Consider the following 27,889-nt stretch of genomic DNA (forward strand, 5'->3'; position numbering starts at 1 on the left):
GTGATGTGATGTATATAAATTGTATATAAAAATAAATAAAGTGGTTGCAGGTGATGCAGTAGTGTAACATTGGACAGCAGCAGGACAATTTTATTGAGAAAGGCTAGACTTCAAATTTGCTAGAGACAAAAAACTGCAGGCTGTGGTTTTACAAGACTCAAGATACTGCATAGAATACAGCAGTGTAAAATTCACCAGAAACAGGACAATTTCAGTGAGCAAGGCTAGGTCCCAGAGACAAAAAGCAAGGGTTGGAGTTCTATTTCAATAATTAGGACTGCAGATGACACAGCAATGCAAAACTGGCCAGAAAAAGGACAATTTTAAATAGCGATTTTAGGACCACATTTGCTATAGACAAAGAGCACAGTTAGTGGTTTTACTACAAAAATGAAAATACCACACCAGTGAAAAATTGCTAATCATACAGAATTACAAAACTAGAACTCAAATTTATTAGTGAAAAGCACCAGTAGAGGTTTTACTATAAGAATTAAGAGACTGCACAGAAAACAGCAGTGTAAACATGACCAGTAGCAGAGCTGCTTTTATCAGGGATAATATGTCTAACCAGGATATGCCTAACTTGCAGCAAATTGGAGTGATAATATGAGGTGATTTTGGTACACACTTTTTTCTGTTTGTTTTGTGTTTATATTTTCTTCTTTCAAAAGGTGTAGCGGCATTCTGCAAAAAAGGCAGCTACCAGAAAAGATTGGCCACAAAAATGATGTTGCCCTTTGGGTGCCTCAAACTTAATAAAAGGCCCAACATAACATAAAAATCAAGAAACCTCCAAAACAACTGAAAACCCCAAATATCATCTCTGAATAGAAGCCTACATTTTTAAAAAGAAAACGTTGCTGTAAATAAAAGCAATTTAGCCCCAAAAAAGCCAAATTAATATACAATAAACACTAATCTATCCCCCAAAATAATATCTCCTGAAACAACAGCCCACTTTTTAAAGAAAAGTCCTGCTGCAAAAAAGCAGTTTCATCTAAAATAAAGGCCCTATCAACATTAAGTAAAACACAATATATTCCACCCCCCCCCAAAAAAAGAAATGAAACTCCAAAATATTTCTGAATCAAAAGCCCATGTTTTTAAAGGGAAATCTTGCATTGAAAAAAGTATCTTGCTATGAACAGAATAAAAGCTAAAAGTGATTGCTGATCAACCACAAAATAAAATTAAATCCCACAATAAAAAAAAAATCACAGTTATTGTACAATTTCCACACTGATCCTGCTCTTTACCTAAGCAGTTTGACGGTTCTCCCTTTCTTTCCCCACAAAAGCTTGCAATACACTGACACTATGGCTGAGCTCTACTGCATTTTATAGTGAGGGGACTGGCCCATGACAAAGCCCCTATACTGGCCCTTCTAAGCCAGTTAGCCAAAGATCAAAGGCTCTTCCTGTGCATCATCCTGATGTATTATGGTGGGAAATTGCTGCAGTAGTTTGCTGGGTTTGCAAACTGCAAATGGCTTGGGTTTGCCTCAAACTCATATCTGACCCAAACGTGAATCTAATCCCTAATCAGTATTTATTCAAACAAGAACTGCACTATCTGCTCATATTACACACTTCATCAACCTTGTATGTAATATGCTCAAGTTTTCCTGTTCCAGAGAGGGCAAATTTTTGTTCTTCTTCCATGATACTACCAACACATTCATTTACTTACAACAAAGTCCTATGCTGTCAGTTAGTATAAGGTGGCGGAGAAGATGGATACATCACAAATACAAACAGCATTTTTTCAGGTTGGCAGTTACTGGAAAGCATATTTTTTTCTCCTTTATTACACTCATGTATTGATTCATTTGCTAATAAATGGAACAGGTATTGCATAGAGTAGGGAAGTTTCTATGACTATTATTATTATACAGGATTTATATAGCGCCAACAGTTTGGGCAGCTCTTTACAAAATGAAGGCAGACATTACAGTTACTATACAATTTGGTACAAGAGGAAACAGAGAGTCCTGCTCGTTAGAGCTTACAATCTAGGCTAGGCCAGGCTACACACATTTATGGTTTTTGCTTAATTTAAAAAAAAATACTATTGTAATGCAACTACGTAGGATATAGCAAGTGAAAGTTCTTTTTCGTTTGTATCACATTCCTGCACATTGGCCTATTCTTAATTTGTTTCTAAATGTATTATGTGTGTATGTGATACGCACGGTCTGGCCTAATGACTCAGTGACATGCTGACATACTAACCTAGAATTCGAGGAAAATCCAAGGCTGCAGTACACTAAACCCTTAATCTGCCTTAATACCTTGAGCCAATCAGAGACAACCAAGACAAAGTTAGTTTACTTTCTTAAAGGGACAAGGGTCAGCCATTTGCTCGGCTTACCAGAAGGGGAAAATTAAAGCTCCTGATTCCTAGAACTGAAATAGTATCAGTTGTGTAATACCTTACAACAACACAAAGCTTTGTACGTGACTGTACGGGTACTCAGTAACGATCTCAATATTGCCTATTGTCATTGTATTTTTAGGATGATGACAAAAATACACAGTAGTAGTTTTTTTTTCCTGTTGTCCTATTACATCCTCTACCTTCTCTGACCCGACTTCTGTGTTTTAGCTATGCTCCTTCCTTGTTTTGATTCAACAGTGATCTCTAGCAAGATCAATGAATAGCAATTTGTTGATTGTTTTAAAATTAACTAAAGAATAGGGGATTCCCTTTTGTTTTTACTATGTTTTTATGATAATACAAGTACGCAAGTACCCAGGAGTCTGCCCCAGACTAGTTTTTATTCAATAATCTAGAATATGGGCCAGTTACATACCACATCCATATAAGACACTCAATAAAATATAGTCAAACTTTAGAGGTGCCATGCTTATTTTTTCCACAAAAACAATATATTTTATTATTATCTACACATAGCTATTTAGCAACATAACATTTCAATTCAAGGGTTTTATGGGATTTCTCAGACTCCTTTTTAGCACAGCTCCTATGTTTGCCATGTTATGCCTAAAAGGGGTATTTGGGTCTGTCAACTTGTCATTTCAATACCCAATTGTTACAACATATATAACCATGAATATCATTACACAATATACTACTACTTACAGAATATGTAAACCCAACATTTCACATTTCTGATATGTGCCTGTTGTACCATGTACATGTATGAAAAAGTATCCTGTTCTGTTTGTATTGCATCGTTGTGTGAAATTGCTGGTGTTCCTGCCAGTCCACCTGCTTTCCTAGCAAAAACTGACCACACTAGGCAGGAAAACACACCATGGCCAGTTCTCTAGCTATGCTGGGAACTCAGTGTGCTCTCCTCCAATGATAAGACCTGTCCTGGTGCCCCCTCCTCCTCGCACAGCCATTCACTGGGAAGTTCAGTGTACTGCTGCTTCTCCTCCCCAGCTCTTTTTTTTCAAACCGTACAATATCAAGACATATTCACAACTTACAGGTCAACCTACATCTCAACCATTTTAACATAAACAGGAAAAGAAAAAAAAAGAAAAAAAAAACAATGATTAACATACGCTAAGTATATTACAAATACCAAAAGTTGTAATTTCAATAACACATCTACTAACAAGTGTAACCAATAGTCTTTATCCACATTCGACAGCAACCCTTAATAATTCCTATATTGTATATTTTAAATAAGAATTAAGTTAAACGGTTAATAAATAAAAATGTTTTTACTATGAGTTAGTTTTAAGCTTATACAAACTATTAGTAGCATCAGCTTTAATATACCATTCTGTATATTTAAATGTAGTCATAAATTGTTGTATCTCCACCAGATCTAAAGTGCAGTCTATAAACCAGGGGTCTCTAAACTTTCCAAACAAAGGGCCATGTTATTGTCCTTCTGACTTTAGGGGGGCCGGACTGTGGTCAGCGAGAGTGTAAATCAGTGGGATTAAACAGTGTCACATTTGGTATTAGGAGGAGGAATAGTGCCCCATCGTTGGCTTCATTGCAAGGAATAGTGCTCCATCATTGGTGTCATTGGGAGGAATAGTGCCCCATTATTGGTGTGAGTGGCAGAAATGGTGCCCCATTGTTTGTGTCAGTTGGCAGAATAGTGTCTCATAACAGTGGAAGGTATAGTGACCCAAGGGCTGGAAAAAGACAAGCAAAGGGCCGCGTCTTGCCCCAGGTCTGCAGTTTGGAGACCACTGCTATAAACCTTTTCTACCTATTAAAGAAATTGTTAACTTGGGTCTGGTCTGAAAGTTCCACACTTAATTTTTCAATATATAACAGTTTTTTTCATATCTGCTATTAATTCTGCCACCACAGGAGATGCACTAGTTATCCAGTGCCTCATAATATTTCTCCTAGCTGTCAATAAACATATTTGAATCCACTGCAAATTACATGTCCGCCTGTTTATAATACTTATTGCCTCTGCCTGATCACAGCTAAACAGTAACATCTTTGTGAACAGTAAAACCTGTAACTAGATTTATATATCCCAACACCTGCTTCCAAAAGAATGAAATCTTTTGGCAATGCCACAAACAATGTGCCAATGTGAGTCTATATAAATTACATTTTGGACATTTTCCTGCATACAGAGGTGAGACATTTATTATAAATGGGATGTATACTGTATGCATCAGTGTTCATCAAGTGGGTCACGACCAGGGGCGGACTGGGTGGCAGGAAAGTGCCCCCCAGGCCTCTCTAATGTCCCTACCATCACCCCAGACTTTGAGACACTTATAAAGAGCAAGAAACATCCCCAGTTTTCCCATTAGTTCTATATGCTTCAATTACCGTTTCTTTTATTGGGTTTTTACCTTAACAGCACTTTCATTTTCACTAGCGTTGTGATTACAGCACTATCCATTTTGGAAGGAAGCCGTTTGTTTACTGCTTAAAAAGTGCATATACATTGTAGAATACTGTTCAAGTTGTTTTGTGGAATAAATCATAATGATCTGGAAAGTAAATAATTTTTAGGTCACGACTTAATGACCAAGGACAAATGTGGGTCCTGAAGTTCCACAGGTTGAAAACCACTGGTATGTATAATATTAAATTGAATTTCTCTCCAGTTCTCATTTATAATGATTCTCCTAACTTTGTTGCATCCCTCCACTGATTTTTCCACCAGATTTTCATAAGAAAAATCAGTTTTTCAATTTTTTTACACTTTTTCACTGATTTAGAGGATCATTTATCATTCAAAGGGTAGTATATATCTGATATAGCATAAGCACAGTTTTCTATCAACCTATCCAAAAAGGTCTGCTTGAATGCATAGAGCATAACACCACAGCAGGACTCTAGATAACTAGATACTTGTAAGTAAAAGATAATGCTGACTTTTCAAAAGACTTTAAGAGTATATCATATATTGAGATTTATGGTTATATACTGTATGTTGCAACAATCACATACGGAAATTACAAGTAGGTGGACCCAAAAACTCTTTTTGGTGTAAAAGAAAACAGTAGCAGTGGTGTTAAAATACAGCCTTACAAACCCAATGAAACCCGTTAAAACTGAAATGTTACATTGCTAAATACAACCTGAAGCTAGTAAACTGACAGTGCAATATAAGTACCTGTAATAATAAATAAACTTAGTATCAGGCTGCTAAAATTGGATGTCATAAATGTATGGGCACACCAAGGTTGGAAGCAGAGAGGCTGAAAGAAAACTGTGCATCAAATGTATTGATTTAAAAAGTAAGCATACTGTCACTCTGCTTAGCTATCCATTTTGCTCCAGAAGGGTTGAGCAATAAATTAATCTACAAACAGAAAAATGCACAAACTATACAGAAACTCCATGATGATTCTGGCAGGCAGGGCAGTCTGGAGGCTTTTATTACATAAGGGAGTCTTTTAACAGCAATAACATTGTGAGTGGTTGGCTGTGTGTTGCCTCTGACAGTCCTGCCTCCCTAAGCCTCAGCTTATTTTGGCTATGGATGTACACACTTCTACAAATCTTCATAACATTGGAAGGCACTTAATTATGTAATTATTCATATAGTAACAGGCTTGATGGATGCTGGAGATCATTCTTGGACAGCATTACCCATATTTCCCTTCAATATTTACTAGATACATTTGTGTTGCTCTTTGATCATAACCAATCAGTTAGTAATACCAAACGATGACCAGTAGCATCAACATTTACAACAGTGAACGATGTAACGAAAACAGAAAGTAATTTTCTGACAGTATTAAGGTGAATTAGATAAACTGGTCTCTTTCGTCACTGAAGTCCACTGTCAGGACAGAGAGACCAGGAATGGAATTATCATGTTACGAATAAAGCATCTTAAAAGGATTACCCAGTCACTCAGTGTGACTGGGTCAGACTCCAGTACAGGATTCTGGAAAGGCCATGTCCCTTTATTAAGTCATTCTGTCTGCTCAGAGTGGTTCTATAGACAGATTTCTGTTAGTAGTCTGGCTCACACACCACACATATCCTTTAAGAAAATCTGTAACGAGAGAAACAAGTAGGCTTCTGACCTCAACACCTGGAAATCCTAGTTGTGTGGCTTTCATGCTGGCCTTCTTGCTTCAACAGTTTAAAGTCCAGCTCCACTTTTTATTTTTAAATGTCCCCCCAGGTGTTTAGAAAAAAAAACACCTTGTGCTGCAAAACTTACTATCATTTTAAAGTTGTCTCACACTACCTCTTTTCAGCCACAAAATGTCACCAATATTCCCAGTTGAATGATGCCTAGCATCTATGGAAAGACTATTAGTGCAGAGTGTCATTGCCCCTCCCTCTTAGCATGGTGTCCTACACTTAGAGTATATTGATGCAGAGAGCAGTGAGGATATCATCACATCAGCATATGTGTATTGTACTGGGCCACCAGGAGACCATTTAGCAGAAAGAGGACCCTGGGTGCCATGTGACTGGCCAGCAGACATCAATCAAAGGTAATTAAAAAAACAAAAACATAATATACTACTGACAGGAAACTCAAATGGGGGAAGGGGCTCAGTGAGGAATAGCATAGAGCCCAAAGCTGGATACCAAATTGCTAACACCCTGAAACAATTATGTGAGTGAGGATATTTAACTTTTCTATGACTGCATACTTCTCTGATCTGCATACTTGTGCTGGATCATTGACTTTAAAGTATTGAGGTGAGTGGGTGGATATAAAACATATGTAGATATGCAAATGGTATTTTCAGAAATAGGTCCCTAAAGGCAGCCTATGTATTTCTCACCTGACTGGTTTGCTTTAAAGCCTAATTCCAGACAAAAATTGTTACTTAGGTCCTCCTATAGTCCTGCATAGCCAGGCAACATGCATTTTCTTCAGATCTTGCACACTGGAGATAGTAAATAGTCATTGAGCTACTTTTGATTTTGCTTTATTAAGGGGTATTGAACTTGAATAAGGTTGAGGGGCATATGTGATGCTCAAGGAACTGTGAACTTGAGGACAAATTCCTTAGCAATTATGCACAAGTCCAAGACAAAAAGTCTCTTCTTGGAGAGCTCTCCAGTACTCCTGGTGTACAACCTCAGACCCCAGATGAAATCTCTTCTTCACCCAGCTGCCTGAGGGAATCCCTGGGCAAGGGCACCCAGAAGCTGCCACTTTAATGAAACAGTCCCAGATGAGGTGCTAGTTTGGTGCTCCACCTGACTGCCCTCTCCCCTTATCTGGCCCAGGGGAGGCAGGATTACTCACTCAGTTCTCTCGTGTAAGACTGTTGGGTCAGTGGCTAACTTCAGGCCTTATGCTGGGCTGGCTTCTTCTCTGCTTCCTAGGCTGTCCAATCTCAGGGAACTGTTGAGGCTGAGAGATCCTCCTTTCAAGATACTGCCTGCAGGTGAGCCCCTTCCTGGGCCCCCTCCCAGGCTCCATACGCCAGCCTTCTCACATCATTTTCCACCCAAACATGACCAACTCCTCCCAGGCTCTGTAATACTTAAGGGGTTGCCTTGGTCATCATGCCCAGCCTCCTGCCAGGGGATTGACTAAAGTCCTTTGTGTATATAGATCTGAGCTTTCACTCCTCCTCCATAAAGCTCTCAGGTTTCTGGAAAAATGGGAGGGATCTAGAAGCTCTGACCCTCAGAACCTCCCTAGCCTGTCCCGAGGTTACCTCACTCCCAGGCTGACTCATCCCAGGCTGCTACTCAGCCTCTGACTAAAAACCTGTCTAGCTCCCCCTATCTAAACTTGAAGGGTGCTACACTTAGATATGGATAGAGTGGTAAAAGTTAACATTTCTGCCATGTTTTTATTTCTTATTAATGCGCCCATTGGAAAATTCTCCCTCACAGATGTCCCAGGGACACACATACAAGAAATTTGGGTGGTTGTCACCAAGACAGAGAGGCACAAACAAAAATAAAATTACTGTCAAAAATTCTAACCCTTCCTTATCCTGCTAAAATATGTTTTTGTTTTGTGTCCCCATTGGAGGCATTTCCAATTGCCTACTGTTCTGAGAGGAAGGGGAATCTTCCCAAAAGGGGCACAGCAATTAAAACTGACAAAGGTTTTAACTTGTTTCTATCCTAACCAAAAAGAAATAATGAATGTTGGCTGCAGTTGGTGTGGATAACTTTAGAAGACATACACTGTTGCTTAACATTGTACCACTGTTTCATTAACATATGGAGTTCCATTTATGAAGTAGACAAAAAATAAACTGCATGTGTTTCCCCTTTGGCAACAAATTAATCTTTTCTTATTGCTAGGGCAATAGCCGGTAGAAAATGGAAGGAAAGATGGTTACTAGGAGGGAAACAGTAATGTCTTCTTTCAGACATGTGTGACAGTGTGGTACCCTGTCAAGGTGCTGAAAAGGTTTTAGGTCACACATGATTCTCAACCAGGTAGGTGGAGGGGCTCCAGGATACTTATTTTATTTTGAGGAAACTGGATTTGCAGTTTCCTCCGTGGTTGATAAAAACCAATTTGGGACCTGGAGCCAGGAGATTTCATAGAGATCAGGAGGGAGGAAGTCTCCAATCTTGGGACCAAGTTTTGCAGGCAACCAGCACATTGATGGCACACGTGTTCACACCTGTTATAATCTGGGACCTGAAGGTAGATTGGGGCTCCATCCTCACGAGGAGTGGTTGCAAGGAAGCAGCCAGAAGTGTGCATGTCTGCATAGTGCAGTCTATGATAGAACAGACAGAAGGCCCACGCCTGAGGTCCAGAGCAGCAAGTAGCTGCCAGAAAGAGAGCTGAGAGAAGTACAACCTTTATACATGAACACAGGGGTGCTGTGTTAGATGGTCAGAAGGACGGAGCACAATGAGTGAGCAGCAGCTGAATATTACTTTGTTTCGTGCTCATGGTAGAAATCCCTGCAAGGGGAGCCATTTTCTTTCTGATTTATTAAAAGTGGGCCAACAAGCCCTTAAAGTGCATATCTGGCACGGACTGTACTAACTGGTGAGCACTACACTTGAGCTAAACAACCCCTAATGATGTGGATTTTTGGGGTGGACCTCATTCTTTTTTTTCTTGTTTCTGCATACAGTATGCAGAAACAAGAAAAAAAAGCATGAGGTCCACCCCAAAAATCCACACCATTAGGGGTTGTTTAGCTCAAGTGTAGCGCTCACCAGTCAGTACAGTCCGTGCCAGATATGCAATAGACTTTTTATATCCACTGTATGGTGTTTCCTCTTAAAATCACCCTTTTGCATGGGGCTCCCCCTATAGAATTCAGGGAGGAACTCATGCCATTTTTTATATTTATAAAATTATTATACTTATAACATTTTTAACAGACCTGAATGGTCTTTTTTGATCTGTGCAGGTCCCCTATTACATTGCTATAAGGCCCTCATCTAGAATAAGAGTTTGGTATAGATCAGTGGTTCTCAACCTTTCTAATGCCGCGACCCCTTAATACAGTTCCTCATGCTGTGGTGACCCCCAACCATAAAATTATTTTCGTTGCTACTTCATAACTGTAATTTTGCAGTGGGAGGACTAGCGCCCCATCACTGATGTCAGTAGGATGAATAGTGCCCCATCGTTGGTGTCAGTGGGAGGAATAGTGTCCCATCATTGGTATCAGTGGGAGGAATAGTGCCCCATCATTGGCATTAGTGGGAGGAATAGTGTCCCATCATTGGTATCAGTGGGAGGAATAGTGCCCCATCATTGGTATCAGTGGGAGGAATAGTGCCCCATCATTGGTGTCAGTGGAAGGAATAGTGCCCCATCATTGGTGTCAGTGGGAGGAATAGTGCCCCATCATTGGTGTCAGTGGGAGGAATAGTGCCCCATCATTGGTGTCAGTGGGAGGAATAGTGCCCCATCATTGGTGTCAGTGGGAGGAATAGTGCCCCATCATTGGTGTCAGTGGGAGGAATAGTGCCCCATCATTGGTGTCAGTGGGGGGAATAGTGCCCCATCATTAACGTCAGTGGGAGGAATAGTGTACAATTATTGGCGTCAGTGGGAGGATTAGTGCCCCATCATTGGCGTCAGTGGGAGGAATAGTGTACAATCATTGGCATCAGTGGGAGGAATAGTGCCCCATCATTGGCGTCAGTGGGAGGAATAGTGTACAATCATTGGTATCAGTGGGAGGAATAGTGCCCAATCATTGGCGTCAGTGAGAGGAATAGTGCCCAATCATTGGCGTCAGTGGGAGGAATAGTGCCCAATCATTGGTGTCAGTGGGAGGAATAGTGCCCCATCGTGGGTGTCAGTGGGAGGAATAGTGCCCCATCATTGGTGTCAGTGGGAGGAATAGTGCCCCATCATTGGTGTCATTGGGAGGAATAGTGCCTCATCATTGGTGTCAGTGGGAGGAATAGTGCCCCATCATTGGTGTCAGTGGGAGGAATAGTGCCCCATTGTGGGTGTCATTGGGAGGAATAGTGCCTCATCATTGGTGTCAGTGGGAGGAATAGTGCCCCATCATTGGTGTCAGTGGGAGGAATAGTGCCCCATCATTGGCGTCAGTGGGAGGAATAGTGCCCCATTGTGGGTGTCAGTGGGAAGAATAGTGCCCCATTGTGGGTGTCATTGGGAGGAATAGTGCCTCATCATTGGTGTCAGTGGGAGGAATAGTGCCCCATCATTGGTGTCAGTGGGAGGAATAGTGCCCCATCATTGGTATCAGTGGGAGGAATAGTGCCCCATCATTGGTGTCAGTGGGAGGAATAGTGCCCCATCATTGGTGTCAGTGGGAGGAATAGTGCCCCATCGTGGGTGTCAGTGGGAGGAATAGTGCCCCATTGTGGGTGTCAGTGGGAGGAATAGTGCCTCATCATTGGTGTCAGTGGGAGGAATAGTGCCCCATCATTGGTGTCAGTGGGAGGAATAGTGCCCCATCATTGGTATCAGTGGGAGGAATAGTGCCCCATCGTTGGTGTCAGTGGGAGGAATAGTGCCCCATCGTTGGTGTCAGTGGGAGGAATAGTGCCCCATCGTTGGTGTTAGTGGGAGGAATAGTGCCCCATTGATGGTGTCAGTGGGGGGAGGAATAGTGCCCCATCATTGGTGTCAGTGGGAGGAATAGTGCCCCATCATTGGTATCAGTGGGAGGAATAGTGCCCCATCATTGGTATCAGTGGGAGGAATAGTGCCCCATCATTGGTGTCAGTGGGAGGAATAGTGCCCCATCGTTGGTATCAGTGGGAGGAATAGTGCCCCATCGTTGGTGTCAGTGGGAGGAATAGTGCCCCATCGTTGGTGTCAGTGGGAGGAATAGTGCCCCATCGTTGGTGTCAGTGGGAGGAATAGTGCCCCATCGTTGGTGTCAGTGGGGGGAGGAATAGTGCCCCATCGTTGGTATTAGTGACACAAATGATGGGGCACTATCCCTTCCACTGACACCAATGATACTTACCTTGCCGACTCCTGCTCCAGCCTGGGCTTGCTCTCTCCCTCTCCCATCTACAGCCTGCATACCTGGCTGCAGCAGCAAAATTTGCACTTACCTGTCAGCTGTCTTCCTTCTCTGGCCTCTCTCTTCACTCGCTCCTGCAGCTCCCTCGATCTTCTTCGATCTCTGCGCCCTGCCGCTCGGCTCCTCCTCTCCAAGCTCCACCTCCTCGCCGGTGATTGGCCGCCTGTGTGCCTCTCCTGAGCTACAGTTCCGGTGGCCAATCAGCGGCGAGGAGGCGGAGCTGTTGAGTGATGCTGGAGGTGTGGCCAGGTTACAGGGGCAGCATATCATCCTGCCCACAGATCGCCTGAGACAGGAGCGGTGTCTCGGTTCCTAAGACCATCGGAAATATGTGTTTTCCGATGGTCTTAGGCGACCCCTGTGAAATGGTCGTTCGACCCCCAAAGGGGTCGCGACCCCCAGGTTGAGAACCGCTGGTATAGATGAAGGGAATCCCTGGCCATTTTGTTTAAAAAATGAAATAAACAGCCAGGAGCTGTCATTGTGTTCTTAATTTAGACATACTTTTTGTCTTTGTACAACCTACTGCATAAAATTTGAAATGTACAAATTGCAAAGATGCACCACTTCACAGGCAGAGTCAGGGCATCAAGGCATGTTATTTAATTAATTCTACATTTTTAATATTTCGCTTGAGTTGAGCTAAGCCCTCCTATCTTTTACAGCCAAAGAAGCGTCACTCTTTGGTGCTGTTGCCATGGTGCCACACATGTGATTAGCTATGATGCCACCCATTTGATGGCTTGATAGTTGAGAGTTGTAAGCTCAAGAAACTGGGACAGTTATCATTCATGACATGCCTTAACCACTTGCCCTCTGGAAGATTTACCTCCCTTCATGACCAGGCCATTTTTTTGCTATTAAGCGCTGTGCTACTTTAACTGACAATTGCACGGTCATGGAACACTGCACACAAATTAAATTTATATAATTTTTTTCACACAAATAGAGTTTTTTTTTAGTGGCATTTGTTCATCACTGGATTTTTTATTTTTTTGCGCTATAAATGAAAAAAGACACATTTTTTTACTTCTTGCTATAGAAGATATCCAATAAAAAAAAAATTATTGATAAATTTAGGCCAGAATGTATTCTGATACATATCTTTGGTAAAATAAATCCCAATAAGTGTATATTAATTGGTTTGCGTGAAAATTATAGCGACTAAAAACTGATATGTTATATATATTGGAATTTTTTTAAAAATTATTTTAGTAATGGTGGCGATCAGAGAATTATAGCAGGACTGTGACAGTATGGTGGGCATTCGAACACTGACACTGGGTGGGAACTGGCTAACTGCCACTGATATTTCCAGTGACACTAATAAAGTGATCAGTACTACAAAAAAGCACTAATGACACTGGGAAGGAAGGGGTAACATCTGGGGCAGTAAAAGGGTTAAGTGTGTGTTAGGGAGTGATTTAACTTTGTGCTTTGTTGTGTGTTACCAGGGGATGTGCTGCTTTTATCTCCCTGCTTTGATAAAAGACAGCACGTCCCCGCTGAAAAGAGACAGATCTGTGTTTTTTACACTCCCAGATCTCTCTCCTGTCAGCTACTATGCCATGTTAGCCCGGACCTAGTGATTTACATCTACAGGAGCATATGTCAATGTGGATAGGACGGCTTGCAAGCACACGCGCTCCTCCTACCAGGAAATGCAGAATCATGTATGTATACGTGATTCTGCACAGAGCAGCTGCCCTGTGTCAGTAAAACTGCTATAGGCAGATGCCAAGTGGTTAAATGTAAGTATTTTTTAAAACTTTTTTTGCTTTGGTACATATTCTCTAGGGCAGTGCCCCATGGTATTTGTTTGATAATGCCTTTGCTTATTTCCATGGAAAATGACCATTACTCTTTTTTAACATTTGGCTCTCACTGACTTTAATGGGGTTTAGCTTTGGCACCTGAACTTTAGTAATGTTTGCTGAAGCTGTCTCAAATCAAACTCAGGTACGTTTAGCTTATCACTAGTATCGATGAAATCAAATATATATATCGCTTCTCGGCCTTTTGGCTAAGATCAAGTGTAGTATCGACCTTGCCTTTAGGGGTGTCCTGGCTTCCAGCTAGGACGTTGAGAAACACTTGTATCTATCCAAGCCATTTGGTCTGTGTGGGGTACCCTCTTCTCGGCCTTGTAGGATCGTCGATTAAATTCGGCTTCACCTACTTGCTGCTATTGGGTTTGAGGCTTAGCCCCCACACAGAACGAGTTTGTGATCTTCCCCCCCCTTGTTCACTCTGCGTTACTACCTCCGGGCAGTAGACGCTCAATAGCCTTTTCAAAGGCTAAGCAAGCGAGAGTGAAGCCGCCGAGGAAGAAGAAGGAGAAGGAACCCGACCAAGATCTCTGGGAAGCCCTCCTGAGAACTCCTCTGCGCCAAGATGGGGAAGAAACAGACCGTGAAGAAGCCACAGAACGCCACCACCGCCAAGACCCCGGGAGAAGCCCCCTCCGCCTCCACCTCCACCCCAGACCGCTCCGGCCCTGCAGACGGTCTCCCTCCCTTGGAGCCCTGGATGAAGCAGACAGTCGTGCTGCGGCTGAAAGAGGTGGACGGCAGAATCCCGGAGATGACCCCGGAAGTCTTTGGCAAGAAAATGATCCTTGAACAAGGATTTAGCAAAGCAGAGACCCTGTCGGTGCAGTCATTCGTGAAAGGTTTGTTCCTTGTCACATTTGTCTCCCTACAGGTGTGCAGAAGGTACTGGGAGGCAGTGAAGACCGCTGGACCCGACTCCCTCTTCCGAAAGTTCGCTGCGAACTCTCCCATTCAAAGGGACGAAAGAAGGATCACGGTGTCCATGAGGAACCCTCACGTCCCCGGCAGAGACATAGCCACCTACCTCCAAAGGTTTTGTGTCGTGTTGAAGGACCCAGTCCGGATACTAGACACCAACGGCTTCTGGACTGGTAAGTGGGCTGTGTTTTGCAGGCTACTAAGAGATCGTCCCGCTGGAGATCTCCAACACCTGCAACAATGCTTCTCCCTGGGATCGTCATCAGGACTCCTACACTACCCAGACCTACCCCAGTCATGCCGCAAGTGCGGCCAGCCGGGGCACGAGGGTAAGGAATGCAGTGTGCTTTCTTGTAGGTTCTGTAGGTCTGCAGGTCACGAGACCAAGGATTGCCCAAGGTCCAGAACCTGCAACCTCTGTGGACGGTCCGAGCACGTCTACAGAGACTGCCCAGAAAGAAGCAGGACGTACGCCGGGGCCCTGAGCAAGGGCCCGGCCACCAAACCAACGCCACAAAAGCCTCCAAAGGACCCGGGTAAGAGGAACCCCCCCCAGGCCCCAGGTACCCCTGCCCCTGGCCCCCCGGGCCCCCCTGCCCCTGGTCCCCCTGCCCCTGGTCCCCCTGCCCCTGGCCCCCCCGCCCCTGGTCCCCCTGCCCCTGGCCCCCCTGCCCCTGGTCCCTCTGTCCCGGCCCCCGGCCCCTCGGCCCCTGGTCCCCCTGCCCCTACCCCCCCTTGCCCCCCTGCCCCTGCCCCGGTCCCACCCCCCCCGGACCTGTCCTCCCAGGAGGACTTCCCGCCCCTTCCCCCTGTCACCCCTGTCAGCAACTCTGCGGCGGGGTACAGGAAGCGGAAGAAGGAGCAGGCCAGCCCGGCGGCGGAGGACACCTCCTCTGCCACCAAGCGGCCTGCCGTCCTCCAGAATGCCGCAGGCCCCGACCCCGTGGGGGAGGACCTCGACACGCTGGAGGAAGAAGAGGTGGAGGAAGAGATGGCTCTGACCCAGTCGGAACCAGATCTCTCCACCGACTTCAATGAGGTCCTCAACGAGGTCCTCAATCAGATTGGTCTGGGCCAGGACACCTGTCAGGCTGCAGAGGTCACAGAGGTCGCCCCCCCTCCCCAGGGGAGGTAAGCACAGCCCCTGCCGACTAACCCCTTCATCTCTTTCCCATGATGGCTGAGATATCTATCTTTTCCATTAATGTGAGGAGCATAAAGGACGTGTCTAGGAGGCAGACTGTGCTGACCTTTCTTTCCACACAGCAGAGTGATGTGTACATGCTTCAGGAGTGCGCACTTCCCCCTCTGAGGAGGTACACTCATTTGTCCTCCCAGTGGACCCATGGTCCCTCCTACTGGTCTGGGGGTGGCGATTGCAAGTCCGCAGGGGTTGCGGTTCTTATCAGGGGAAGACGTTTCACTGTTGACTCCGTCCATGAGCTCGTCTGTGGCCGCCTTCTGGTCATAGATGGTTCGTGGGCGGGGGAGCCCGTTAGGCTCATCAACGTGTACGCCCCCCCGGAGAAGAACGCGCGGCTGGAACTTTTCCAAACCCTGCGGACGCAACTCGCCACAACGAGAACAGTAGTAATCGGCGGTGATTTTAACTGTCCGATAGAGGAGGATGGGCGCAGCTCCAGCATGTACGCAAAACTCGACGCCACCTCGAAGCTGCTCCGGGAGATGATTGCAGAGGCCTCCCTGCGAGACGCAGTGGGATCCGTGGGGCGCGGTTCTGTGAACTACTCATGGAGCCGCCCCGATGGATCCGTGCGCTCCAGGATTGACTTTGTGCTCACCTCCAGGGCAGTCAGGCACCGCGGGTTCTCCATGGTTCCCTGCTTTTTCTCTGACCACAGGGCCGTTCACTTTCAAGGTGATCTGGGAGAGGGCTTTGCCCCGGGCCCAGGCTCCTGGAAGCTGAATTGCACCCTGCTGGGCGATGAGGAACTGCTAGCGGAGCTCAGGGAAATCTACGGTGCCTGGCGAGAGGAGAAGTCTTTCTTTCCTAAGGTCAGCGACTGGTGGGAGTTCGTGAAAGTCAAGCTGCGCAGCTTCTTTCAGGCCAGGGGACGCCAGCAAGTGTGTGCCAGGAGGAAGGAACTCAGGAGGCTGCAGCGTCAGCTGCAGTCCCTGCAGGACCTTCACCACTGTGGCTGGGACGTGAGGCAAGACCTGGAGGACACCAAGAAGTGCTTGAAAAAGCACTTTGAGGAAGAATCCAGGCACATTGTCTTCCGTGCCAAAGTGGAGCATCTCGAGAAAGGTGAGAAGTGTAACTCTTTCTTTTTCAGGAAACTCCACTCAGGACACACACCCCTGTCGGAGCTGCGTGACAAGACTGGAACACTCCAGAAGGGGAAGGAGGCCGTGATGGAAGTGGTCAGCGACTACTACTCCGACCTCTACTCCCCTAAAGAAACAAACTCGGAAGCGGCCGACAGGTTCTTGTCAGGTATCTCTAACACTATTGATCCTGCAGGTTTGTCGGCCACCAACGCCCCCTTGACGTTGGAGGAGCTGCACTCTGCCGCTAAATCCTTTAGGCAAGGCAGGACCCCGGGCTGCGACGGTCTCCCAGCGGAGCTTTATGTAGCGCTGTGGGATCTCGTGGGCCCGGACCTGCTCGAGCTGTACGAGGAGATGGTGGTGGAGGGCAAGATGCCTCCTTCGTTGAGGGAGGGGATGATCACGATCCTGTACAAGCGTAAGGGGGAGAGATGTGACTTGAAAAATTGGCGTCCCATCTCTCTTCTGAACGTGGACTACAAGATCCTCGCCAAGGTCATGGCGAACAGACTGAAGGCTGTCATCGGACAGATCATCAACCCGGATCAGACTTGTGGCATTCCTGGCCGCAGGATTGCGGACAGCCTAGCGCTTGTCCGGGACACGGTCCAATACATCAAGGACCGCCGTGTGCACGCGGCCCTGGTCAGTCTTGATCAGGAGAAGGCCTTTGACCGCGTCTCCCATGGGTTTATGTGCAGAGCCCTGCGCAGGTTTGGTCTCGGGGAAATGTTTTGTTCATATGTTGACATCATGTATAATGACATCTGTAGTTCCGTGCAGGTGAACGGCTGGAAGACTGACCCCTTCCCGGTTCTCTCCGGGGTCAGACAAGGCTGTCCTCTCTCACCTCTGCTTTTTGTTTGCTGTATAGAGCTCTTCGCCGAATGCATCAGACGGAATCCAGAGATCGGGGGAATCACCGCACCGGGACCAGACAGACGGGAAGTGAAGTGCTCGCTCTACATGGACGACGTAACGGTGTTCTGCGCCAACCAGCGCTCCATCGACCTGCTCGTCCAGACCTGCGAGGACTTCGGCCAAGCTTCGGGGGCAAAGGTCAACTGCGGGAAGTCGGAAGTCATGCTCTTCGGAAAGTGGTTCCTGCCTTCTTCTGCATCCATGCCCTTTGGCATCAAGACAGACTTCATGAAGATTTTGGGAGTTTGGTTTGGTGCCGGGGGCGCAGCCCTGAAGTCTTGGGAGGAGAGACTGGCCAAGATGCGCCAAAAGTTTGGACTCTGGAGCCTCAGAGACCTCACCATCGAAGGGAAGACACTGGTACTCCGCAGCGAGATTCTCCCTGTGTTGCAGTACCTCGCCCAGGCCTGGCCCCCCCGGGTCAACACCTGCAAGGCCATCACCAGGGCGGTGTTTCACTTCATCTGGGGCTCCAAGATGGACAGAGTGAAGCGGGCAGTCATGTTCAAGGAACCCCTCAAGGGCGGTAAGGGCGTGCCCGACATCGCCACCCAGCTGAGGGTGTTCTTTGCTTGCAACTGCGTCCGCAGAACTTTGCCAAGACGGACTACGGACTCTGGCGGGAACGCAATGTCTCGCTTCTTCCTGTTGCCTCTCTGGAGGTCCCTGGGGTGGGACACTTGGGATAGTTCCATCCCCTACAACTGGGACACTCCTTGGTTCTACTTGGATACCTTCAAGTTCATCAGGGAGCAAGGGCTGCAGGGAGTCAAGCCGGACTTGTGGAAGCCAAAGACGATCTACAAGCTCATCCGAGCCAGCGACATTTTGGAGTCGGTTCCAGGCCTGCCTTCAGACACCTGCAAGGTGGTCTGGAGGAATGTTTCTTCCAACATCCTCACCAACAGGCACAAAGACCTGGCATGGATGGCTATCCAGGGGGGACTGCCTCTCAGGACATTTATGCATGCCAGGAACCTGAGCAGATACAGACACTGCCCCTTCTGCATCATCCATGAGGAAACGTCTTACCACGTTTTCTGGGAGTGCTCATTTGCTCAGGCCCTGTTGGGGGCCCTGGAACCTGAACTCAAGGACTTTGTGCCACAGACAGCCATCACTCACTTTGGGGTGTTGAATGGACTGTTCTGTGGAACTTTTTCTTTGGAGGACATTGACGGCGCCTGGCGGGTGCTGTGCTGTTTTAAGGACGCTTTATGGTGCGCCAGAAAGCGCCTCATCCACCAGCGGGAGAGGATGTCCATTGAGGACTGCCGCAGACTGATCCTCAGTCTGCTCAGAGACTATTCCTTGTTGGACTTTAAGGAGGAAGAGGACGTCTGAAGATTTCCCCCTTCCCCCTACTCCCCCTTGCGTGTCTTTGTCCCTTCAATAAAGCTTCGGGCCTGTGTTTCCCCCCTTCCCTCCCCTTCCCCCCCCCCCACACACCCGATGCCTATTGTTGATAGTGTTTTTCAGTTATCGTTTTCGTGCATGACATAGTGACTAGGAAATGTATATTGTATTAGGATGCTACAGTTTTTGGGGTAAGCGGCGTCATGCATGATGTGGTGATCCGGGGGATTCATCCTCTGTGCACATCACGTCAGGCATCATACCGCTGAGCGAATGTATTTATTTGCCTGAATGTATTTATCGTATGTTTGGAACTGTATTGCTATGTGGTGCGCTGCGTCGCAGTACAGGGTGAGATGTACCCCGATTACACGTAACATGTTGTTTTTGATGCTTCTGCAATAAAAGTATCTTTTCAATCAAAACTAGTATCGATGAAAGGAATCCCCAACTGCTTTGCAGACAGAAGTAAGCAGCTGGGAGCTGTCATTTGTTGGCAATTAAAACGGCATTTATACACTTAGGCATGCACAGTATATACTGTACAGATGTGCCACATCAGGTAAGTTCAGGGCTTCCCTCAGGCACATTATTTAAAGGAATTTTGCATTTTTAATGTTTCACTGAAATAATTATTAAAACAAACTGAATTTTTTAAAATGTGTTTTTGCTTGGTTACAGGTTTTCCCAGGGCAGTACCCATCCCACATGCCGTTTGGTTGATAACCCCTTGCCTAATAACCTAGAAAATGGCCATTACTTTTGTTTAACTTTTGCCTCCTATTGACTTCAGTGGGGGTTCGGATTTGACACCTTTAGTAATGTTCGCTAAACCTGCCTCAAACCAAACCCAGGTAAGTTTGGCTCATCCCTAATCATCAGCAACAGCAGTATAAAAGCAATCTACCTTGTAGATCAAAACCCCCAATCTGTCTATGGTAACTGCCAAAAGCAGAGGTCCTTGTTAGTCCTTGAGTGCACTGCTAGAAACAAGAGGTTTACATAACTGTACCAATTGATCTTCTTAATATGGGAGAAAATAAAAAAAGAAGAGGCCATGAGGTGGGGAGGAAAGACAATATAAATATTTATTTTGTTTTGACTAAAACAAATCTTGCAAATTCCCTTACTGATAAAGAAGTCACTGTCCTCAAAATTATTTTTCCACTGCTTAGAAGGGAGGGCATAGGTATTACCTATGCCCCCTACACTTTCCAGTGCATGAAAGATTTATTTACAGGACCAACCTACCAAAACAGCTTTATTTTTTGCTTAAAGTGTTACTAAACCCAGTACTGCCTTCACTATATCTGATCTCCCACAGTACACAGAACATGAAAGTGCAATTATTTTAATAAATATGAACTGCTAAATAACTTTTCTCATCAGCAGGTAGAGCAGCCTTGTGACTTGTATCAGTGTTCAACGGAGCACTGGTTTAAGCTTGTAGGAGTTTTCATTCTGCTCTAGGAGGATGCAGAACCCCTGACCTTTGTCTGGACAGCACTGATTGGCCCTTTGCTGATCACATGCACTCTTCCAAGAAGAAAAAAAAACTCTAGCAATACAGATCAAACAGAGCATGTACAGAGTGTCTCCACACAATATGTCTTATCAGGAGATAAGAGGGGGACACTGGAAGAAGGGGAGGATCAGAGAAGACAGGATCAGACAGTGCTTTTTACACAATGTAGAGGATTAACCCCTTAGGTTCCACTGTGAGTATAACAAGCATGCTTTACTGCATATACAGACTGATTTTACTGTTATGGGTTTAGTAACATTTGAAGTAGACTTGGTTGGCTTTATTAGTACCATGCTGATGTCATGCTAAATACACAGATTTTAATCCGTAATACTGAGTGATGGCCTGGTTTTGTTAAAATGCTTATGTTTTCAGTATTTAATTTTAAGCACCTCAGGTGTCAAATTGACTTCAAAGAGGCACATTTTCTATGAATGTTGACAAATATTATGGCAGACATAATATAGGGAAGTGTATTCTAAAATAATTGTTAATCAGGTTAAAAAACATACACCTGGTAATTATAACCTGAGGCATTTATGTTCAAAATGAAAAGCTACAAGTTGTAGATACTTATTTGCTTGGAAAGACAGGAGCCTTCAGGACTATATACTTAAAGCTCAGATGCTCTATTGGAGGTGGGAGTGGGGCTGAATTTGCCCTCCAGAACACATTCTATCTAAACAAAGAAATGTAATTTGCCATTCACTGTCTTGGCAGACTTTGGGAAATCACTTACAATCCAGTAGTGTCTGCTCAGCACCCAGAAGCAGGAAGGTTTATCAACCTTGTAAGCAGGCTGCAATTTATTGAGTTAGGAGCTGCCCTGGATGGGAGGGTTATTTTATTCTGTTTCTCGGTTTTTGACTTTGGATCTTTGGGTCTCAACTACTGGTCCTGTGGATATAAGGAGGGACAGTAGACCGGGGTTGAGAGTTCCTCTGCAGGAGTCGGAGAGCCTTGCCGCTGGTCCATCAGCCATGTTCAGTGAGGAGTACAGCCACTTAGGAGCCTGAAAGATATGAGAGCCATCCAACCGGGGGTTCAGCCCGAAGACACCAGCCACTGGGAATGCCACTAATGGACCTTTGTTCACATGGAGTCTACCTTTTCAGGTATGCTGGGGCTGCACATAGCCTGATTAAAAGTAGGGACTTAGGGATAATAACTGTTTCCTCAGAGTTCTTGCTGAACTGTTCAGTTTATTTTTGGACTTTGTACTTTTGCACAATTCAGTAAAGCATGAAACTTTTCCTTCTGCCTGGACTGAAGTCCTTTAAAAGGGGTGCACTGCAAGTATCCAACACTACTGCACACTTGGTCTACAGCCTGGGTCACTAGCACATGGGGTATAAAGAGCTAACATGCCAAGAGTCATTCTAGTGCAAGTTATACATGTGGTTGCCATGAGCACCGAAGGTACAGTCAGAAAGCAGCCTGTACCTGTTATAGGTTTAATTGCGTCTAACTGCGAGGGAGATGTTGTCAGCACTCCCTACACCACATTCCATAGCCCAGAAGAACCCACCCTGGGGTTAGTCCTCTTGTGTGACCCAGACTTGACGTCCAGTGAGTTAATTGGGAAACATGAAGGAAGGTCCACCACCACCTGCCTATACCCCCCACACCTAAACCTAGACTACAAACTCTTGGTGTGTAACTATTGTTATGTGTTCACATTGTGCTGCAAACACACTACCCAGACTCTGCTCTCATTGCCTCAGATCTTTCATGATAGTGAACTGACTGGACATATTCACATATCTAAATAGCCATAAAACCTTTCACTGGAATTCTTGTAATGCATAAACATTACACAACTAATGATCAGCAGATCAGGTTCTTAGGCTTGGCAGTACAGCAGATACTAGAACTTGAATGTACAGCAATGAGGCAAATATAGAGAACTTGGAAGATACATCAAATGCTCTGTGAGAAAATTAATTCAATTTACTACTAATATCCACATTGCAATGATATTTATTTACGCATTCAGTAATTTGATTGAGTTTAATAAATTTGATAGAGCAGTCTTTCAAAATTCGGCAAAAATTTCATTTTTGTATCATGCTTGCCTACAGAATGCACACACCCCTAGCCAATTTGCTACAATCAGTCCTGCATAAGTATTACCGTAAATCCTGACCTTATCTATTCACCCTATATATATATACCTATGCCTGAGCACAAATTTCACTCTCAGTTGGACTCCCCAGGGGAACATTTACAGAATAATATAGAACATAGTAACACTAACACAAAAATGTTAAAGTAACATTAGGATCAAATAACATTACTTGCATACATTATCTTTTTTTTTATTTTTATTCAACAATAACAAAGGCACAATAGTACAAGAAGCACCTAGTACACCCGGCGGGGGCTTTGACTAGTGCCATCAGGTAAAACAGAGATACACAAGAAGCATAATGGAGAAGGAACAGCCTTTGCTAACAGACATAGTAAACATAAAACACAACATACGGACCCATTTGGGGGATATTCTGTGGGTTACATAAGTAGTTCTGGTATCAAAACCAAACCAACACAATGGATAAAACCAAGGTGTAGCTAAATCTAGGGATGGCAGTTGGCCCTCTCACAGAGGAAACACAAAGAATAGAAGAAAAGATAAAAGCAGGAAGAATGGAGAAGACTAGGGGATCTGAGATTGTCGGAGACACCAGTCAGGGCCAGCCTACGTTCATCAAAGGAAGATCAGGGAAGGGATACGTCCACCATGGTTCCCAAATTTTCAAAAATTTAGCATGGGAATCCTGAGATTACTTTTTAAGTGGTCCCCTGGCCATACAGACGCTCCCCATTTTATGTGTGCCCACTGCTCCCCAACCTACAGTACAAGTCCCCCCATGTGAGTCTACTGTTTGTATGCACTTCTCCCTGTACTAAAACTATATGTGCTTCTGCTGCGTGCCTTGCACACACAGGTAAAGCAAGAGGGAGATACACAGCAAAAGCTGCTGTCAATCATCATTGTGGAGAAGGAGGAGGAGTGGTGTGGCTTTTATTTGTACATAATGACTATGGTCACAATGTGAAGGTGTGTTGTAATCTGCCACTGCAACTTTCATCTTCCACTATGTCCAAATAAGCCACCTAGTGTTCTAAAAGCTTACATTTGAATATTTTTGCTTTGCCTTATTTATTACAGGTATTTATATAGCTCCATCAGTTTACACAGCACTTTACATACTATTCATTCACATTGGTGCCTGGCCACAAAGACCTTACATTTTAAGGTCCTCCTGTACCACTATCCCCTCCCTCCTAGATTGTAAGCTCCAAGGAGCAGGGCCCTTGGACCCTTCGTGTATCACATTGTATTGTTATTGTACAGTCGCATGTTCTGTCTCCCATTGTAATGTACAGCGCTGAGTGAACTGTTGGCGCTTTATAAATACTGTATAATAACAATATCAAGGTCTCTATCAGATATGCACACATACACACACACATATTAGGACCAATTTAATCAGGGTCCAATTAAAGCTGAACTCCAGCCAAAAACTATATTTTGATGTGCCTTTCAAAAATAAATGTGCACTAATGAAGTGTGCCCCATGTGCCTAAGCTGCAGCATTATATCCAACTCTGACTTTCACCTGGTGCTGAAAGTTACAGTTCTGGCTGGAGTACTCAAGTCATAGTGGGTAACTCACATTCATGTGACTTCATCAGGATTGTGATGAACCCATGATGTAACATGTTGGGCGGAGCCTGTGGACCCAAGGACAGGAAGTAGTGGTATCTACATGTCTTCCATTGATATGCTGGTGTTTATTTGTGAGTACAGTTTTTAAAAATAAAGTGTATTGTGGTTTATTACTACACTATTAGAGGCTGCTTCTCCCCTTTTTGTTTTAACATGTCACTGGATTATGACAATATGGCAATTCATACATAAAAGTAATAAGGAATGCAGCACTACATTCAAATCATAAAAATATGTGAATGTGGGATCCCAAAATATCAAATAAGTTAAATTAGATAAAATGTGACGGTGTTAACAATACATATCAATAAGTGCTCGTTAATAATATCATCAACACAAATAAAGTGGATAGCTCAAAACATGTGAAAAAACATATGAAAAAACCATATCCATATATATATGCATAAAACAAAATTACACATATATATGATGTAATCACACGTGCCTGTTGTGAAGTGACATAACCATAATAATGGTACAAACGAAAATATATCTCAAAGTCCAAAAAATATTATTGGTGACAAAACAGTAAACGGTGCTTCCAAATAATACTATTAGTGACCATAGGTGAAACTCGTGCAGATTTCTGGGTGTGTACAAATCTGAGAATCCAACCACCATCTGGATTAGCCTCTCACCTCATCCCTTCGACCCTTGTGGATCAAAGAGCAGTAGTGGATCCCTCTCACGGATCCTCCAAGCACCAAAGCACTCCAAAGGCAGTTTTCTCAGAATATAGTATTCCCACTCTGGCTCTTCTCCAGGAAAAGTTGTAGTATCAATCTCTCAAATGAGACAAAGGAATCCTCCCATAGTGTAGTATATTTAATTATACCATAGGAACAGATAACATTTTTGCATTAGAACTTACGTAGCAGCCAGTCCAAGAAAAACCTCATGCTTTCAGATGAGGATATATCTGTTTGGGTGTACAGCTGGATGCACAGGTGTACCAAGATGGCCGCCACGCCGGAAATACGTCACCACGTCAAGCCGACGCGTTGCGTCACAGTGTCATGTGACTTCATCAGGGCTAATTTTTATGATTTGAATGTAGCGCTGCATTCCTTATTACTTTTATCTTACGTAATCACTGGTACATGATTTAATGTCAGCAGCTCCCTTTGGGATTTATACACTTATTTATTTTATTTATTATTTTTTAGTTTCAAAAACACTTGGGAGCGCAGGAGGTTCACACCATCACTGTTATAAATAATTCATATATAAAGCAGTCTTAAAGGGACCAACACCACTTTTTGTCTGGTGGAATCCTCTAGGTTTGAGGCACACTAGTGGATAGGAGGAGTGTGATACTTTACCGCAAGTTCACCGAAGGCATCCTGTGACCAGAGTTGCCGTTTGGGAAAAAACTTGTATTGTTTGACCTTAAAAGCATTGTAGGTCAAAGTAAAAAGGTGAGCACAGTGGTGAACGGGAAGAAGGATTAAAGCACACAGGAGCTCAAGTGGATGATTTGAATTTAAAGAACTGTTTGCACCATTATAGAAAATTGATGAATTAATAATATTTTGAAAGAATTTACAGAATTTTTTTGACACATTTTCTGTTATTTTTATTGATTTATTGCACTTGCGTATGTACAGTAAGTTATCCGTTATTAAGTAGTATAATACACTTTGGCAGCACTCAGCTATTTATTCTATTGCCTTTTGAGTTGTGGGAACACAAGACAGTGTTTGCTGCTTCCCCTACATAATTTTGTGATAATAAAGAGGTTTTTTTGGTTGGTTTGGTAAGCACAGGAGTTATGTATTATAATCCAAGGCCAGTCATTTCCTGGTTGGGATTCAAATTAAGGACCTGATTTTCAAGGCAGTAGCGTTAACCACTAAGCAATTGTGCTGCCGTTTTCTACCTATTATATCATGTGGCCACACACTCTACATCAGTTTAGTGAACTAATGCAAACACTGCCATCTTATGGTAACAGTGGTACAGAAATAATATACAGTATCTATTTGAGGAACAACAATAAATTACATTTTAATTAAGGTACAAAATACAATGAAAATAAAGAAAATTAAAACTCATAACAAATTACAATAAAATTATAAATATTTAATAATGAATAAACCCCAAATTTCCAAAGAAATTCATCCATCCATCCTGATTACCTATGAACTCTATATGAGATACTTAAAAAGAAAAACAACTTTAATAATATATTTGTTAAGATTCAAGTTATTTTGCATAGTGTGTTTTGGGATTTATATGATTTTGATCCTTATCATAGATATGCTTGTATTCTGAATATGCCCATGTTGAAACTCCAATTTTGGAAAAAGCAAAACGAGCATTTCTTGTACTAGAGTCCACATTATATCTAACAAAATATTTGGATTAGGTTTCCTGGACCATCAACATTCCACTAGTTGAATCAAGAGATGGAACTTGGACAGATAACCAAGCTGGGATAAATCCAGACTGCTTAACCGATATGAGACATTCTGGATTTATGGAACTAATAAAAACAAACAGCTAAATACACAGATTAAATGCACTTATTTCAATCACAAGAACTTATCTTACCAAGGGATCTGTATTACCGTCCATCCAGTCAGTGGTGTATTTTGGTTTTGTGCTGCCCTAGGCAAGACTAAAATCAGGCACCCCAGCCACATCTAAATTTGTCCCACCCCTCCCTGTTTAAGATCCACCCTTCATCTGTAAACTCCACCCCTTCACATTTAGGCCCCACCTCTTCCTATTAGAGCTCCGCCCGCTGACAACAATGGGGCGCTATTACTCTCACTGACACCAATGATGAGGCACTATTCCTCCCACTGACACCAACGATGGGGTACTATTACTTCCACACTGACACCAATGATGGGGCACTATTCCTCCCACACTGGCATTAATGATGGGACACTATTCCTCCCACTGACACCAACGATGGAGTACTATTCCTCCCACTGATACCAATGATGGGGCACTATTCCTCCCATTGAGACCAACGATGGAGTACTGTTCCTCCCACACTGGCACTAATGATGGGGCACTATTCCTCCCACTGATACCAGTGATGGGGCACTATTCCTCCCACTGACACCAATAACGGGGCACTATTCCTCCCACTGACACCAATGATGGGGCACTATTCCTCCCACTGACACCAACGATGGTGCCCCATCATTGTTATCAGTGGGAGGAATAGTGCCCCGTCATTAGTGTCAGTGGGAGGAATAGTGCCCCATCGTTGGTGTCAGTGTGGAAGTAATAGTACCCCATCATTGGTGTCAGTGGGAGGAATAGTGCCCCATCATTAGTGTCAGTGGGAGGAATAGTGCCCCATCATTGGTGTCAGTGGGGGGAATAGTGCCCCATCATTGGTGTTAGTGTGAGGAATAGTGCCCCGTCATTAGTGTCAGTGTGGGAGGAATAGTGCCCCATCATT

The 27,889-nt window shown here is 44.2% G+C and overlaps 1 long non-coding RNA gene and 1 pseudogene across 1 annotated transcript in view; one reads left to right on the forward strand and one right to left on the reverse strand.

Moving 5' to 3' along the window:
* The window catches only part of LOC149473400 (uncharacterized), a 122,380-nt gene that overhangs the window by 78,146 nt on the left and 16,345 nt on the right, over positions 1–27,889 (reverse strand). The window lies entirely within an intron of this gene.
* On the forward strand, positions 13,895–14,100 carry LOC149473402 (U2 spliceosomal RNA; annotated as a pseudogene).

The sequence above is a fragment of the Staurois parvus genome, unplaced genomic scaffold (assembly GCF_062004578.1).
Source record: "Staurois parvus isolate SC_StPar_1 unplaced genomic scaffold, SC_StPar_1.0 ptg000017l, whole genome shotgun sequence".
Lineage (NCBI taxonomy): Eukaryota > Metazoa > Chordata > Amphibia > Anura > Ranidae > Staurois > Staurois parvus.